The sequence below is a fragment of the Balearica regulorum genome, chromosome 1 (genome assembly GCF_011004875.1).
Source record: "Balearica regulorum gibbericeps isolate bBalReg1 chromosome 1, bBalReg1.pri, whole genome shotgun sequence".
Taxonomy (NCBI): Eukaryota; Metazoa; Chordata; class Aves; order Gruiformes; family Gruidae; genus Balearica; species Balearica regulorum.
Genome location: NC_046184.1, coordinates 59,842,139 through 59,857,467, shown reverse-complemented (window position 1 = coordinate 59,857,467; position 15,329 = coordinate 59,842,139). Strand labels below are relative to the sequence as shown.

Sequence of the window (15,329 nt, the reverse complement as noted above, 5' to 3'; positions counted from 1 at the left end):
CACCCAGATGGATAGGGAAGCCAAGGGAAGGGAGAATGTATTATACACGCCACTATGAGGCAATTCACACACATATGTGGTGAGAAGTTCTGGGGGTGGCCACAGCCGCCACAAGGGCAGACCCCTGAGATGAGTATTTACACATACTTACTCATAGATTTTCTGGGAAAGAAGATGCTTATAATCAAAGGATAGCACCAGAGTTTAATAAGAAAAGCATGTTTTTACTGAAATCATGCAAAGAAATATGTCTGTGTCTTTCTATGTGTTTATGTGTTGTAAGGGCTCTTTTTTCTTGGAAAAATGAGGAAAAACACTTTGATGCTTTAAAATACATGAACTGTTGACAGGGCTGGTATAGATGATGTCTGTGGGTTTTGGGATGGGACTGTAGCACTGCAGCTAGCTCAGTGGTCAGATGCAGGGTATTAGTTCATATGCATAACTCAACCCTTTGAGTTAAAAATCCTATAAATGTACTCCCAGATGTTGTCACGCAAAAGCCTTGAGATGGCAAAGTTTACATACGTGTCTAGAACTTGGTGTATCAAGATACTTGTTTAGGGTCAAGCAGGAGTATGAATCCTGAATTGGGAACTCAGCAAAGCCCTCTTTGGTAGGAGTGAAGGGAGAGTCATAAAGTTTTTTCCAACTTACAACACTGGTGGCCCAAAGTATATCATTTTAGCCCCTCTTTTTAAGGGCTCTGTTCTGTGTGTAGTGTCACTGCAAAGATCACTTTGCAGTTAATCAGTATTTTGGCACTGGTGTGTAAAAGCGAGTGCCGGTATGCATACATTAGCCTTTATTTGAAAACATGTGGCTGTAAACTATGACACTTTCTCCCTTACCCTCTGCCCCTCCTGTCCAACAAATGAGGTTTTCAATATTTCTTGTAAATATATGAATATTTTCTGTATTTACTGCTGGTGGAGCAGTAGAATAGAGTTGGATATAAATTGATCCGAAGGGAGGAATCTTAGATGAAACCTGATCTATCCCATAAATATAATGCTTTCCACTCTTGTTTCACTGAGGCCCTCAAAAGAGATGCTGATCTTAGGTCTGTGATTTTGCGTACTGTCCTGTAGTCCATAAACAAGGCATAATGTCTCTTTTGATTTCCTTCTGCCATATTTAGTTTTGTGCATTAGTTCACATTATCCATCTCATCTCATATGATGCACTTCCAGGTAACAGCATTATTTATTCTTTCTTCTGCAAAGCCTTTCCAGTCAATGATAAAATGAATAGTCCAGGGTGCAATGACTTCATAGATAATATTAGGAAGGATTTGGGGAGATGGGAGATGAAGACATTAAAACTTTGGTCTCTTGGCACCAGTATTGTATTACCATAGTGCCCACTGTTTTCAATCAGGCCAGAAGCCCACATAGCACAAGGTACTGTAATCTTTGCTTCACCCTTCCCCCAAAAGGGATACTTGTGATTTTTTCAAGCTTTTATACTCTAAAACTGACCTTTCTGTTTATTTAGCTGCCTTTACTTGTGTGATGACAAAGTCTGTTCTGGGTGGGTACCTAATGGATTATGGGAATGTTGTTCATGCACTTGAGAGCTAAATGTTGAAAGTAATGTGTGTGGCACTTCCCTGGTGTCAATTAAGTTGGAGGCACAGTGAATATATATGATTTCCTGTAAAAGCAAGCAAGCTGATTTAAACCGACAGGAAAGTAATGATGTCATGACACGATGTCATTGTGTTTATGGAACTATCTTACTGAAAATCTGAGCTGAAGATCTGCATTGATTGTGTGCCAGCCTTGCCAGGAATGGCAAAGTCAGGGCTGTACAGTGAAATACGGAGGAGAAACAGTAGTGCTTCCTATTATTCTTTTACTCATGAGTTGACGTAATCACCAACTGCATGCAGAATGGCTCACTCTGTGGATTAATACTGCAGCCCCATGGAGGTCTGTGGTGGCCAATGGCTATGACAGACAAGTCCTTCCCCTCTGCTGTTTACCAGATCGGAAATAGTGTAAGAAACAACAAGTGATGATGGGAGAACATGTTGAACAGTAAGAGTTGCCAGCATTAACATCTGTGCTCTATTAAAGACACGTCCTATGGATTCCTTTAAAACACACTTGTGTGTATTCATTACTGTATTATAATTATAACACAATGAAGAAAAAATCATTAGCTGGGGAAAGAGCGCCTATGCTTCCAAGCCAACTGAAATAAATCCTGAGGAGGAGTAGGTATCCTCAAGGGTCTCCGGAGGAAGGAGGGGATAGGGGTTATGATAAGAAAAGTGATGAGATACTTCTGACAGGAGGAGTTCAATAACAGCTGGATCAAGACAGCATTGTACAAGGTAGGGCCTGAAACAGTACAGTGGTTGATAGATGGGATGGGAGCTGGAATACAACAGTGCTCCTTCTAGCAAAAGAAGAGACAGCATATAATTTTAAGAGGGGTTAAGTTTTACAGAGCTTTACTGAGCTGAGGTGATGAAATCAGCGCTGTGGACAAGGTGGATGATTTAGTTCACAGTAGTTTTAGCAGTCTGTAAGGAAGGCTTATAAAATCAAATGGGAATAAACTAACACACTTGATGCAAAGCACTGTAAAAGGGCAGAGACCAAAGTTTTAGCAAGCAAGCAAGTTTTGGAGGTGGCATAAAGAAGAGGCAAGAACGAGGCTGCTGAGTACAAGGTTTTGGGGGAGAAAAAACACTCAATAATTTGAAGGGGACCTCACTGCTGCAGGCCTGGATATCTGTGAGAGCAATGGGATGACCAGGAATGCCTGCAAAGCAAAGGGTTAGATTTAAGATGCTTTAGAGGGATGGAATTTTCATTTCATTTAGCACTGGAGCTGAGACCTCCAGCTTCAGGTAGGAATGAACATAGTAAGTAACTAGATGGAGATACAGCATGAATTAATTTGTGCTACTAACTGAAGTCGGCAGTGCCTTAGGGTGTGAAGATCCTTCAGAGTGGTAAAAAAATTATCCTTTGATTCTACCATTGCTTTTTAAAAGCACAACACAAAAAAAAGATTAAAAAAAAAAATAGAAAGAAAACCAGCAACATGACTTAGTCCCCACATCCTTGAGTAAACAAACCACAAACCAATGTTTCAGGGCTCCTAGCACTTGCTGCGGTTAGAACTGGTCACGGAAGCAAGTGGAAAGGGTTAAACACAAAACACAACTTTTTGTCATTAATTCCACCTCTAATGTTACTTAACTTCTCCTTTATTTGAGACAGGATGCTTTTAGGTTCCCAGTGGTCCCCCTCAGCATTTGGAGGATAAGAGTGTGAGCATTTGATATTATCCTCATTCCCTTGGAGCTTGAAGTGTGAGAATTATATGAACATATCCAGACAAGCAGATGCTCAGCAAAAAACTAATATAGTATGTGTGTGTATGCGCATGCGTGTGTTTGTATTCACACATGTATCTATCAGTCCTGGTCAATAAATCCCCATTACCATGTCTTAAAATACAAGCAAGTTTTTTCAAGGTTGTTATGAGTATGTAGAAAAGTTTAATTTCTTAATGCGTGGTGTTCACTTAGCCAGTATTTTGCAGTGTTGCCCTTAGGGAAGCCGCTTTTCTTTCCTTGCTTGCTAGGAGAGTGAATACATTCCCCAAACTCCAGATGTTGAAAAACTGTTTAAATATTATTTGCAAGATGCGGTGGAAGAGAAGACACTCTTGAGTTTCCTCTCCCCCCTGACCTGAATTGGGTACCTTTTGCTGTATTTTTCTCTAATTGGAAAATTCTGTTCCCCATGTAAACACATTGCAGAGGGAGAGATGGTGAACAGTAGTTGTTGACTGGGTGACGAACTCTCTAGGAATTTTCTTCTGATGGGTTACCTTTGGAACAACTGTAGCCCCTAAGCTGTGATAGAAGATACAGGAAGGAGACAGAGGGGAAAAAACGTGTTATGAGGTTGGAGTCTTCAAAGCCATTTCTCTTCCAAGAACACCTAAGGCTCACAAGACGCTGGCTGACAGACTCTTTCTTCACTCGGAAAGCTTGACTGTCCCTTTTTTGGGGCAAACTCTGAATTCTTGCTGATTTCAAAATGAGCAGCATGGGGTTTCTTTGGAGACACCAAAACTCCCCTGAACTTCACAGTGGAAAACAACCTTCAGCAACAGGCAGCGCAGGAATAATTAGGTCTCACCAAAGCTGATCATTCCCCTGTTACTGCTTGTCTCTAACCTCACCCTGCAGTCTGCTGCAGCTGCTTTTCTGTCTCCAAAGGGCAAAGTGAATATGGTTCTCACCCCAGCTTTTACACAAAGTGAAGCCACGTGCCCTGACTGCAAAGCTCAGGAGAATCACACACGACCGCAAGGGCTTGGTCGTGATTTCACAACCTTCTGTAGCACATTTGAGAGTGGTGCAGTTATGTCTGTATAAAATGAGAAGTGGACCCTGGGCTTATTAGTACATCCATCGAGCCTGACACAGAAACGTCTCTGATGTTTTATTGTAAGTCTCATGCTGTTGTAACTGTGCCAGTGACCCCCGTGCAGCATTGGCTGACATTGCCATGTCAGATGCTGGTAGGAAGAGGGCCACAAGCCACCAGTCATGGATGCTGCCTGGTACTGGAACAGGATACCATGGTCCAGTGGAACATTTGAAATATCCTCTGGGCTCCTGAAAGCTGGCAATGGATCACCACCTCCTTCCTTGTCATTCATCAGCACTCAGAGCTATAGAAATAGCAGCACAGAGAACCAGGCAGTCACAGCTGGACTTTTTTGAAAAATCCCTGATTTATTTTTATACTTTTTTAAAAGGACAGCTGGTAATCTTGATTAATGCTCCAGAGCATAAGGGACTTTGGACATAAAGAAGAAAGAGGAACATGGGAAGTGTCAACCTGCAGCTGACATCCTAGGGTACATCTATAATAGTAAACAGAGCAATGCTTTAGCAAGGAAAACATCCCTGAGTTACCTACACTGCTAAATTATTAGACTGATCTCTGGCATATTCTGGCTCAAGCCAAATAGCCTTCTCCCAAGCAATTCCCAAGCACAACATGGAAACCAGCATAAGCCTGCAGCCAAACCCCATAGGACACTGAAGGCCAAGAGAGCTGGGGTTGGACCATGCCAGAGTTGCCAGGCAATGGGCCTGGCACTGTATGGTTTGCTACTGTTAATGTAGCCTCAGTCTGTCTCACAGGGTCAAGCAGGAGAGTAGTTTTTATCTCACATTATGCCCTATTTTTGTATGTCTGTCAGTTGTACAGATGAATGGTCTATTACATGCGGCCATATGTCATACCGCTCCCATATGATAATTTCCATTGACTACCTTTTTCAGATCAAATTCGTAATGGGTGCATTTTTTACCCACAGCCACAGATATTTACACCACATTTCTTTTGGCCACTGACCTGAAAAGTCAGGTATTACCTCACATAAGAAATGTTTATGCTATGGGCCCAGTTTGTCCTATTTTACAGCCAGATCTTATTTTCAGCATTTTGAGCCCTTAGGCTCATGCAGGAATTCAAATACTTCACTAATGTGGCCTCACTGTGAAATACACATCCTCTGCTTTTCATGCTCTAGGACATAAATACTGGGAGTCAGCGTCTCCAAAGCCCTTTTCCATGGACCTACTTCCTCCACAAGCTGCACATGGAATTGAATTCTGGCAGCAGCTCTTCTGAACCCTGAAGCTGTTGTGGCATCTTTTGTAGGCACCTAGAGCATGTGGGGGCCAAGTATGAGCCTTGTTCTTCCTATATCCTCATTCTTGTGCTTCACAGTTTCAAGCTTCTCTCTCCAGATAAAAATCTTCCGTGTTTATCCAGACTAATTTTTGCCTCATGTCAGAGAGACTGAGGACATGAAAGGCAGCCATTGTATCCTATGATTAAATTAGCTTTATGTCTCTTGAGATTTCTTAGGAACTTTCAAATTACATGTTTTTAGTAGAAGCCAAAAACTGCAGGAAGGGCTCTATTTCACCATCTCTCCAAATTCAGCAGTTGCATGGGGAGGAAAATGAGGTCCCAAAGTGCAAACTTTATATTTGCAAAGCTGAAAGTGTCATGTTTCAATGATTCTGTGAATGAGCACTAATTAACTTTTTGTTCTTTTTAATCCAAAGGGGAAATGAAATGCTTCCAAACTATAAAAAGGAAGTTTTTCTGACATTAATTTTATTTATCCATGTTTCATTCTTGAGGATTTTCGAGACTTTGACTTTGGGTTAGGGAAATAATGTGAAACCTTCAAACCTCTCAAGAGCTGAGAAAACCTTTTCCTACCTAGGCTTTAAGGGCAGGAGCCCACAATGGCACCATATGGGTATTTGTCTCCCTCTTGTGGCTTATTCCATGAGATAAGATACGATCCTGCTCCACCTGTTCGCTAAAGCCATTAGAGCTTCCAATGAAGTGGAAGAAATATATTCAGTGGGTGTCCTGTGCGACTATCCTATACGCAAACTCTGCGACCTCAGTGCTCAGTGCTGCCATTGGGAGTCAAAACCAGTAGGGAAGTCAAGCAGGCTCCACACGGGACACGAGCAGAGTTATTTTCAGCTGGGCCTGGCTTCTGTTTACATCTTTCCCAGCTGTAATGAGAAAGGGGCTCCTGAAGTGAACGCATTCAGAGAAAGACAGAAGAAACCACTGTTTGGATCAGCCTTTTTCATCTTGCAACCACCACCTCGGTCAGCAGCATTTTTCCCCTGCTGAGCACACACATTGATGTACCGCAGGCTGCAGCAGCCAGGAATGGAAAGCAGCAGGAAGCAGAGAAATTCCTTTTGGAGTAACATATAGACCCTCTTCTTTAGCTTGGCCAAGCCTGGAGCAGCAAAGGATGCTGTGGTCTCCGTGAGCCCACTCCTTCTGTTTTGTCTAGAGAGAAAGGGTTCGCCCTTTACTGGAAAAAGAGGTGGAGACCTGAGTTGATTTCATCTGTGAGGCAATATCTCCACTTCGCTGGGATAAATGAGACAAATGTGAGTGAGCCGGTCCACGCCCAGTACAGGAAGGTATTTGTTTCTTTCCCAGGCACATTACTGAAGCTGTCATGGGATCCAGGTAGGATTTTGGAATGTGGGCAGAAACCGGGCATGGAGGTAAATGGGCATGTGCCCAAAAGAAGGGCATTGGGCTCACCAGGGGAGCTCATGCCTGGCACTCTGGCTGGAGGCAGTGCCAGGCACAGGGGGGAAGCAAGAGGAACAGAAGCACCATTCGCCTACGCTACCTCATGTCACCAAATGCACTTCTTTTCACTGCTGCACGAGCATTGTTCTCACTCACAGGTGAAGTCTGAAACTAGTCTGGAAAGACGGGTACTTGTTTCCTTATTACAACTCTACCTCTTCTCCTCCCATCAGACTTCATGACATTAAATTATTCTCCAAAACGGGTTGCTGAAGTCTTTTAGAGTGGTCCTGGCTTTATTTCTCATGGAGGTAGTGCCAGCATCTCAGAAATGCAGCAGCTGAACTTCTCTGCTGAGCTTTTGTGCTGCACAAAGAGTTACTATTAAATATATATATATAGACCAAACTTCAGGGGACTGGGAAGTCCTTTGTTTTAAACAGCAAAAAAATAATTGCATTGACAAAGAAAAATTGTTTGCTCTCCCAAAGAAGCTAAATCATACCTCAATGTGTTTAGGACTACTCAAAACTAGTAAGATAAAACTTAGTCTTAAGTGGGAGAAGCCAACTGGGCTTTTCACTTTTTCTTGGTTTTGTTTCTTAAATTCTGATATCAAAGAGAGTTTTATATACACTTATCCTTGTGGGCTTCTCAACTGATGGGTTTTTCACCCATCAGTTGTGGGTGGGTCAATGAAGTAAATGTTCCAAAATTTCCCATGTGGAGGTGGCTCAGCTAATTCCATGCTCAGAGAGTAGCAGGTGTCCAGGCTGTGTGTCTGTGCACTTTTGGACTTCAGTAGCAAGAATCTCTAATACTGGACCTTGAGGACAGAGTACTATTTCATATGTATTTTGTAGACAGTCCTAATTAGCTAAATTAGTTTGTCTGCATCATAAATGTAAAGCAGCGCACACTGGATTTGTCTCTTAATTGTGGCATTGCTGTGGTGATGGGTTACAGACTTTTTTTTAAAACTTTCTCATTAGTACTTAGCTTTAGACATTTGTGAGAAACCACAGCCTCCAAAAGCTCCCACTCCTGTCCTCTTAATTTTGACTCACAAGGTTTTAATGGATGAACAGAAAGCAAAGAAAGCCTTTGGTTCTCATACCATTCAGCAAACCTCCGGCTGGCACTGGCATTGTTTGGGAACCCTTGTGGGGATGAAAGCAAACTCTGTACAGATGTGGCCTCTTCTGAGACCGCTCTTTGAGGCCTGTTGATTCTCAGAACAAAAAGCACGTGAGGAGGGTGACTGGCAGGGGATTTCCATGGAGCGCTCAAGTGAAGTTATTTTAAACTGATCCTGCACCACACAGAGCTAGCGATAGTCCTTGGTGGGAGGGGTTCCCAAAAGCATGAAAGCTGCTGTGACCCTTTGTACACAGTGAATTTTTCCGTAACCTCAGTGGGACCGGAGCTGGCACATCCACTCCACGCTGTGGGACACTGCGTAGAGATCCTCTGGGCCAATAAGCTCATGAAGCACATCATGATGCAGGCTCACCAGTTTGGAGCTGGGAAATGTAGAGCTGGATGAATGTGGCAAAAAAGCCACATGTAGATGGCTTATGCAGGGACAGCTTGGGTGTTTCTGTTCCCAGGCCTTTCTAGGGAGGGAGAGGGGGCTTGGGATACATGGATCTGACTGCTGTGTATTTTTGGACCTTGGTCTCCACCCGTGAGAAGTTAATGGGGTGAAGCCATCTGCTTGGGTATCTCTGTGCCTGCTGTGAAGACACTCTCACGGAGCACTTATGACAAATCCTGTCCTTTCTTCCTCAACCTTCACATAGGAAGTTTATGATGCGTGATATGCAAACCCTGCCCCATGAAAGGATTAACCAGCTCTCTAAAACTGGGAGTGGTAAATGGGGTCCCTCCTGAAACAAATCCCATTATGAGTACGACCGCTGATTAAATTGAGGCTTTGGATGGTAAAACTGTAAACGGGGCAGGAAATTTGATTACATCCATCAATCCAGCTGTCTGACTTCATGTGGCTAATGCTATCCTGAGCTCATCACTATGGCAGCATGGCATCTCACATGTACAGACTGAAGTCCTGGCCGCACTGAAGGCAATGGGAGTTAGCTCATTCATTTCGATGAGGCTATGGTTTCTTTTGCAATGTCTGTAAAGAATGTTTATCTCAAATTCCTCTCCCACCCTAAGGTATTTTCACTGTTTTATTACTTGATGATGCAACTTTTAAGCAATCCTGTGAGGATGGCCTTTCGTGCCCAAAGTTGAGGCTGACCGAGAGTAGGAGGGCAGCCGAGAGGCTGTGGTCAGTCACCCAGCTTATGATATAGGGTCCCAGGATGACGTGGACCAAAGCTGCCGTGAGGCATCCCTGTGGCAGGGAGAAGCAAGCTCTTCCAGGAACTTGGAGCAGTGCTGGGAAAGCTCAGAGAGAGAGGAAGCAGCTGACCCCTTCTTCCCTCTTGTCTCTTCCCACATCTGCAAGGTCTCAGCTGAGACCATCAAGGAAAGGTTGTGACTCTTCCCTCTAGGGTGGCACATCTCCATACCACACCAGCACTGGCCTGGGACCATGGGCCTCATTTCCCCCAAAGTTTCCTGGTTGCCAAGGTAACGCTAGGAGACACAAATCATTTCTATATGTGATTTCATTCTTTTATGCCATAAGCTAATTGCTTCCTTGTACCACAATATGTTCCAGCTGCTGGTCTTTATCTCTTTCTGGGTTTCTTCCATCACTTTGGTGCATGGGTAATTTAGAAATGGTTCCCACATTTCCTCTTTCACTTCAAAAAGAACAAGAAAACAAAAACACTCACAGGCAAAAATCTGCTTGCTCCTAACTGTATTTCTCCATGTGAGAGACTTCAAGATCAAATTCACTAAAATATTACCTATCAAAAGGGTTACTCTGCATATGTTGATACAGACCAGAGCTTCTTCCTTGGTGATGGTGCACACATAGAAGCCCAGACAGAACCGGGACAAGCAGTATGCAACAAACCCAGCTTTAATCTTTAATGTGGTGAGACTACTTGTCCAAGCTTACAAAGACTGCCCTGGCTTGGGAGCAAGGGAGAATGAGGAACCTTTAGTTTGTGTGTAAAATTTGATGTGATCCTTCTAGAGTGTCCCCACCAATAGATGACAATAATTATATTGAATTCACTAAGATCCACTGGGCTGTTTCGAGAGGTGGTTAGGTGGTACACGGGACTAGATAGACAGCTAGAGATCAGATTTTCAGTTACAAGCAATCTGTGCGAGAGGTGAATTAAACTGGTCCTTCTTCTCCAAGCACAGCCTCAAAACATTTCCCAGCACCCAAGAGCAAGTTTACAATTAATATGCTTTCAAGATATAAAGTAGCATATCAGTTTTAATTATTTTCAACTGCAAATAATGTTATGAAATAAAGAGAAGAGGTATAAGGAGTTGCCCAGAGAGGTGGGTGAACTTGGCAGTGAAATTCAAAGCTGACCTTTTCAAGAGCTGTATTAATCACTGGCTAAGCTAACATCTGACTTGTAACTTCAACAGAAGACAGGCTGCTGAGTTTATGGAAAGAGTGAGGGAGAATTTTTCAGTAAATCGAGAGGAAGAAATGAAAATGGAAACAGCTGGATGGGATAGGTGTGAACTGCAAGTGAGCTGGCTAAATGAGGTGAAGCAGAGGCTATTTGCTTTAATTCAGCATGAATGTTATGGGAGGCAGATGCCCATGGACACCCTGATTCTTGGTTCCTACCGCTCCCGTTTCCTGACTGCTCTCCTTTGCTTACAGCTTATTGATGGGAACCAGAAAAGTGAAGAATTAAATACCCAGGTGCAAACTGAACCAGCTCTGAACTTCAGTGACCTCTATTTCAGGCTCATTACTCTGATCTGTCTTGGGAGTGTCAGCTAGTGGCCAGAACTTTTCTCTCAAGGGACAGCCAGCAAGAGAGGTCTACTGCATGACCATGTTATTCATGAGCAGGGTAAATTGCATTGTACAGCTTACAATGCTGTTGGGCAAATGGATCCAGCAATGAGCAGGGCAGATTTAAACTGTTAATGAAATTTTTATAATGAATGGGGTTTATACTGGCTCCAGATGACATTAAGAAAGCTTAGTGCTGCTGCTATCCTCACCAATTCCTCTCTGTGAACACGATCAGACAAGCCAGCAGAGAATGGGTACTTCGGTCCTTTGGGTCATGCTTAGGACATGGACCTTGCTGCCAGGTTGGCTATGGGAAGCGTGTCATTTAGTGGAAGTCCATTTGGGGTATGAGGCCCAAAACTGGTACGTGCATTGGCAGCAGTGCAAGGCTGGGACTCATCCTCCTCTGTGACATGACAGCCCAGGCCCAGCTAGCGAGGCAAGGGATTTGCACCCTGAGCCTGCATAGTGAACCTCAGTTACATTTGTAAAGGGTGGTACAATGTATGTCAAGTGAATAAAGGAGTTTTAAGCTGATAGAAGTGTGCCTACACTGGGGCTTTGTGCAGGTAGAAAAATTGTGGGGCTGACCTGGCTTGTAAAGTGTAAACTGCTCTGGGGCAGACACAGGCAGCAGGAAGGGAGGAAGCCCCACAGATACCTTGGCCTGTTATAATGAAGGGCTTATACTGACTGTAGATGACATTGAAAAACACTATCTGAGTGCTGTCAGGAAATAAAGTAACAGCATAATCCCATTAGGCATTAGCTCCTGCTCACCCTCTTTACGGCAAATACAGCTTGAGTTCCCAGGTTTGGAGAAATAAGGGCTCAGATCTCAGGTTCAATAGAGCTGATCGGTTTGAGAAAATGATTCGGCTAAAGCTAGCACTGACTGAAACCAGAGGGCACCTCCTCTGATAACTGCTACTCTAGTGCTGCCAGCTTAGGGCTGAGGTCTTTGATGTGCTCAGCACTGTACAAAACCATAAGGCAAACATCCAGGCAAAACACCACTGGTGAATAAACAGGAAAGCAGACATGCGCGGGCGTAGTGGGAAGATGGTCAGCACAAATGAGTATACATCAAGTTGTGATAGAAAATCATCACTCCTCCTAAGTAGTTACCAGGCTAATCAGGGCTAGATCCTGCTAGTCTGGTGGAGCCTATTCTGAGACTGATTATTTGACAGAAATGTGAGAAACTATCAGAGCAAAGCAGGTCCTTCTGCCATTCACGCGACACCGAGTTTTCCCAGGCGTGCCGGCCAACTGTGCTCAAGCCAGAGTTTCTGTCTTACCTAACCTGCAGGCTTGGACCTGATCTGTATTAAAACTCCCAGTGAGATTTCACAAACCCCTTAGCTTAGATGAAGGTTAAGGATGCAATGAAAGAACTAAGCTCTTCTTGAAGAGGAGTTCTTGACTTCCACAATAAAAGGCCAGGGTTCTGAAACCTGAGATCAGCGTATTTCCACTGATGAAAACTCAGTTTTGAGCATGACCTGACAGAGCTCTGAGTTATTGCCTGTCTGGGCATGGTGGAAAGTACATTTGTTTGCAAATCCATGCATTGGGAAGGACTTGCAGAGGTGCTTTTTTCTTGGAGACAAGATGACCTATTATCAATATATACAATTATAAATGAAACTTAGGGTATACTACGCTGAATGCTGTGCAAAAGAAACTGTGCTTCAAGCACTTAAAGTAAAAATAGACCAGATGAAGGAGAATTATCTTTATTTTGGGAATGAAGAATTGAAACACTGGGCGATCAAGTGACCTGCCGTGAATCAAACAGGCAATCAGTGGCAGAGCCAAGAATAAAATCCAGATCCCACTGAAGCAACCTAACCAGGAACATCCTTCCCATTGAATAGTTTAATTAACATAAATTAAGCAGCAAGTTGACTCAACATGTTTTTAATTTTACATGTGTACTTCAGAGAGCACAATAATTGCATTTTATAATCTAAAAATAAACAAACACATATGTCTGTCAGAAAAACAACAGACACACAGGAAAAATAGTTCAGCCCTTTATTATATTTGGTGTGAAGTTCTTTGTTAGGACTAAAATTGTGATGTGAAGTGAAGGAAGAAGGCAAAGAACTCTCTCCTTCTGTGCTAGTTTATTAGAATTAAAAATAACCCTTCTTTTAGGAGTGTGCTGTCTGAGCATCAGGGCTCTGTGTAAACAGAGGAGCCAAATGATGGATTCTTTAAGCACAGATCCTGTCAAATCTGCCACATCCTCAGTCAGCTCAGTGATGTTCAGCGGGCAAGAAGCAGAGCTGAGAATTAGCTAGCACCTAATATGTGCATTTGAAAGGGTCCAAAGATGGAAGGAGTCTGGAAAGCACCTGAGCCCTCCCATGCACTGAAAGGGAAGATGAGAGCATAAGGCATAAGAGATACAATAGCAAATCCCAGTCAAGGGGAAGATGTCTTTTAAGCTCAACAACAAATCTGTCTAGTCTTTGAAGTTGGCTACACCAGGCTTCATTCCCAGACAGCAGGGTGAGCATTCCTCTCTAAAATTAAGCTCCTGGCAATTGTTCCCCCCAGGAATAAGCATGTACTGAGTGTAGGAAAGCTACACATGAGTGACAATAGGATTTAAAGAGCAAGAGAGAGAGAGGAACTTATTTAGACCTCATGGGAACATTCACGGAGCCTTTTCTACATGCAAAACACTTGCATTGAATTAAGTTAAATCCATATAAGCCAGATGGAAACTGATCAATGGGGATGGTGTTCACAAGCAAACAAGAGATTATTTGGCAGGGGCTGCATACCAGCCGAGGGCCATGTAGCCCTGGTCAGCACAGATTCATGGGGAAGGTCAAAAGGCAACAAACAGCTCTTGTGGTAACCACTCTTGCAATACGTGATGCAAGCACAGCCGCATGTCTGCACACTGCACTCCTCCCAGATCACAGTAACTTCACCACCCCTGACAACAGACTACTGAGCCTGAGGCAACTGCCTCTGCTGATAAGAATATATCAGCTGGAGTTTGGTGCTGTGCTGGAAGGCTTATGTATCTGCTGGTCAGCCTAGAGCACGTGCTGAACAACTGCAAGTCTGCCTGGTGCATGTTTTGTATGTAGATCAGCCTTTACTGTCTTGGGGTCTCTTCTGCAACTCTTTTCCCACAGTTAAAGTGAAATGAAAATATGGCAGACCCCTAGCTTTTGTCTACAGAGTTGAAAAGGCACAATGCTCTCTTCCTGTGACATTGCTACCAGTACAACACAAACCCTGCTTTGATTTTCACTGGGGTGATTTTATGCACTTTTTTGTCTGTGACGAATGTCAGGAAAACGTCAGTAATATTTGATGCACCCAGTGTTATGTCTAAGATTGCACTTTGAGGCAGAAACTTGGCACACTGGAACCTGGTGGCTGCATCCTTCCAGTGGCTGCTGCTGAGGAACTGCTCATGTTCCACTCTGCTTTTCTTGTATGATCAAAGCTTGAAGACCTTATAAAATGAAGGCTGGTGCACCATTTTAACATTTTCATTGTGCCTATAGGGTTCCACGTTAGTATCTTCCATTGGGGAGTAGGTGCCATTCAGAAGGAGGGGAACAGTGGCTTTCAGAAAGGCTGTGCCACGCACACAGCATGCCAGGAGACATCCCACTACTGTGCCCAGGTTTATGTTACTGGCTGTTGAAGAGTTAGGAATGAGAGACTGAATAAAGCTGGCCTCTGTCACACTCATTCAGTGAGATACTTCTCACCTAACATTAGACGCCTATGAATCTCATTTTTACATCTGCAGCAGCCAGTCTGGACAAACTTTATAATCAGTGGAGAGAAATCGGGTGTTTCAGAGCCTGATTTGTCCAAACTGTTTGAGACACGTACCTCAGGCTGAGTATAGCTTCTCCCCAATCATGTCTGTATTTCTCCCCACTGATGACAAAGGCATTGCTGGTCACCAGGTCAAATACACATCTAGAGGATACACGTCTGCATTTGGTTAGGTGAATCCTAGCCCCTGAATGAAATTTATTTTGAGCAACACCCTGGTGCCCATAGGTAAAATAGCTAAGAAAATGCTCTGTCTGGAAGAGTGGAGTCACGGAAAGCCTCACCTTACAGGAGCTGGTGCTCTCTAGGAGTAGGGAGGGTAATTGGAGAAAGTTTAATCAGGGCTTTGTTGTCTATCAGCAGATACTGGGGGCCAAGGATAAGGAGGAGCTTGGTTTGCTCAAAGGTGCTGGGGAGTGGTCTGCAGTGATTGTGCATGGGTGTGTGGTACCTCGTGT

General features: G+C 43.6%; 1 protein-coding gene across 2 annotated transcripts in view; it reads right to left on the bottom strand.

Moving 5' to 3' along the window:
* SYN3 (synapsin III) overlaps positions 1 to 15,329 on the bottom strand; it is a 203,255-nt gene that overhangs the window by 40,832 nt on the left and 147,094 nt on the right. The gene's annotated exons all lie outside the window — the stretch shown is intronic.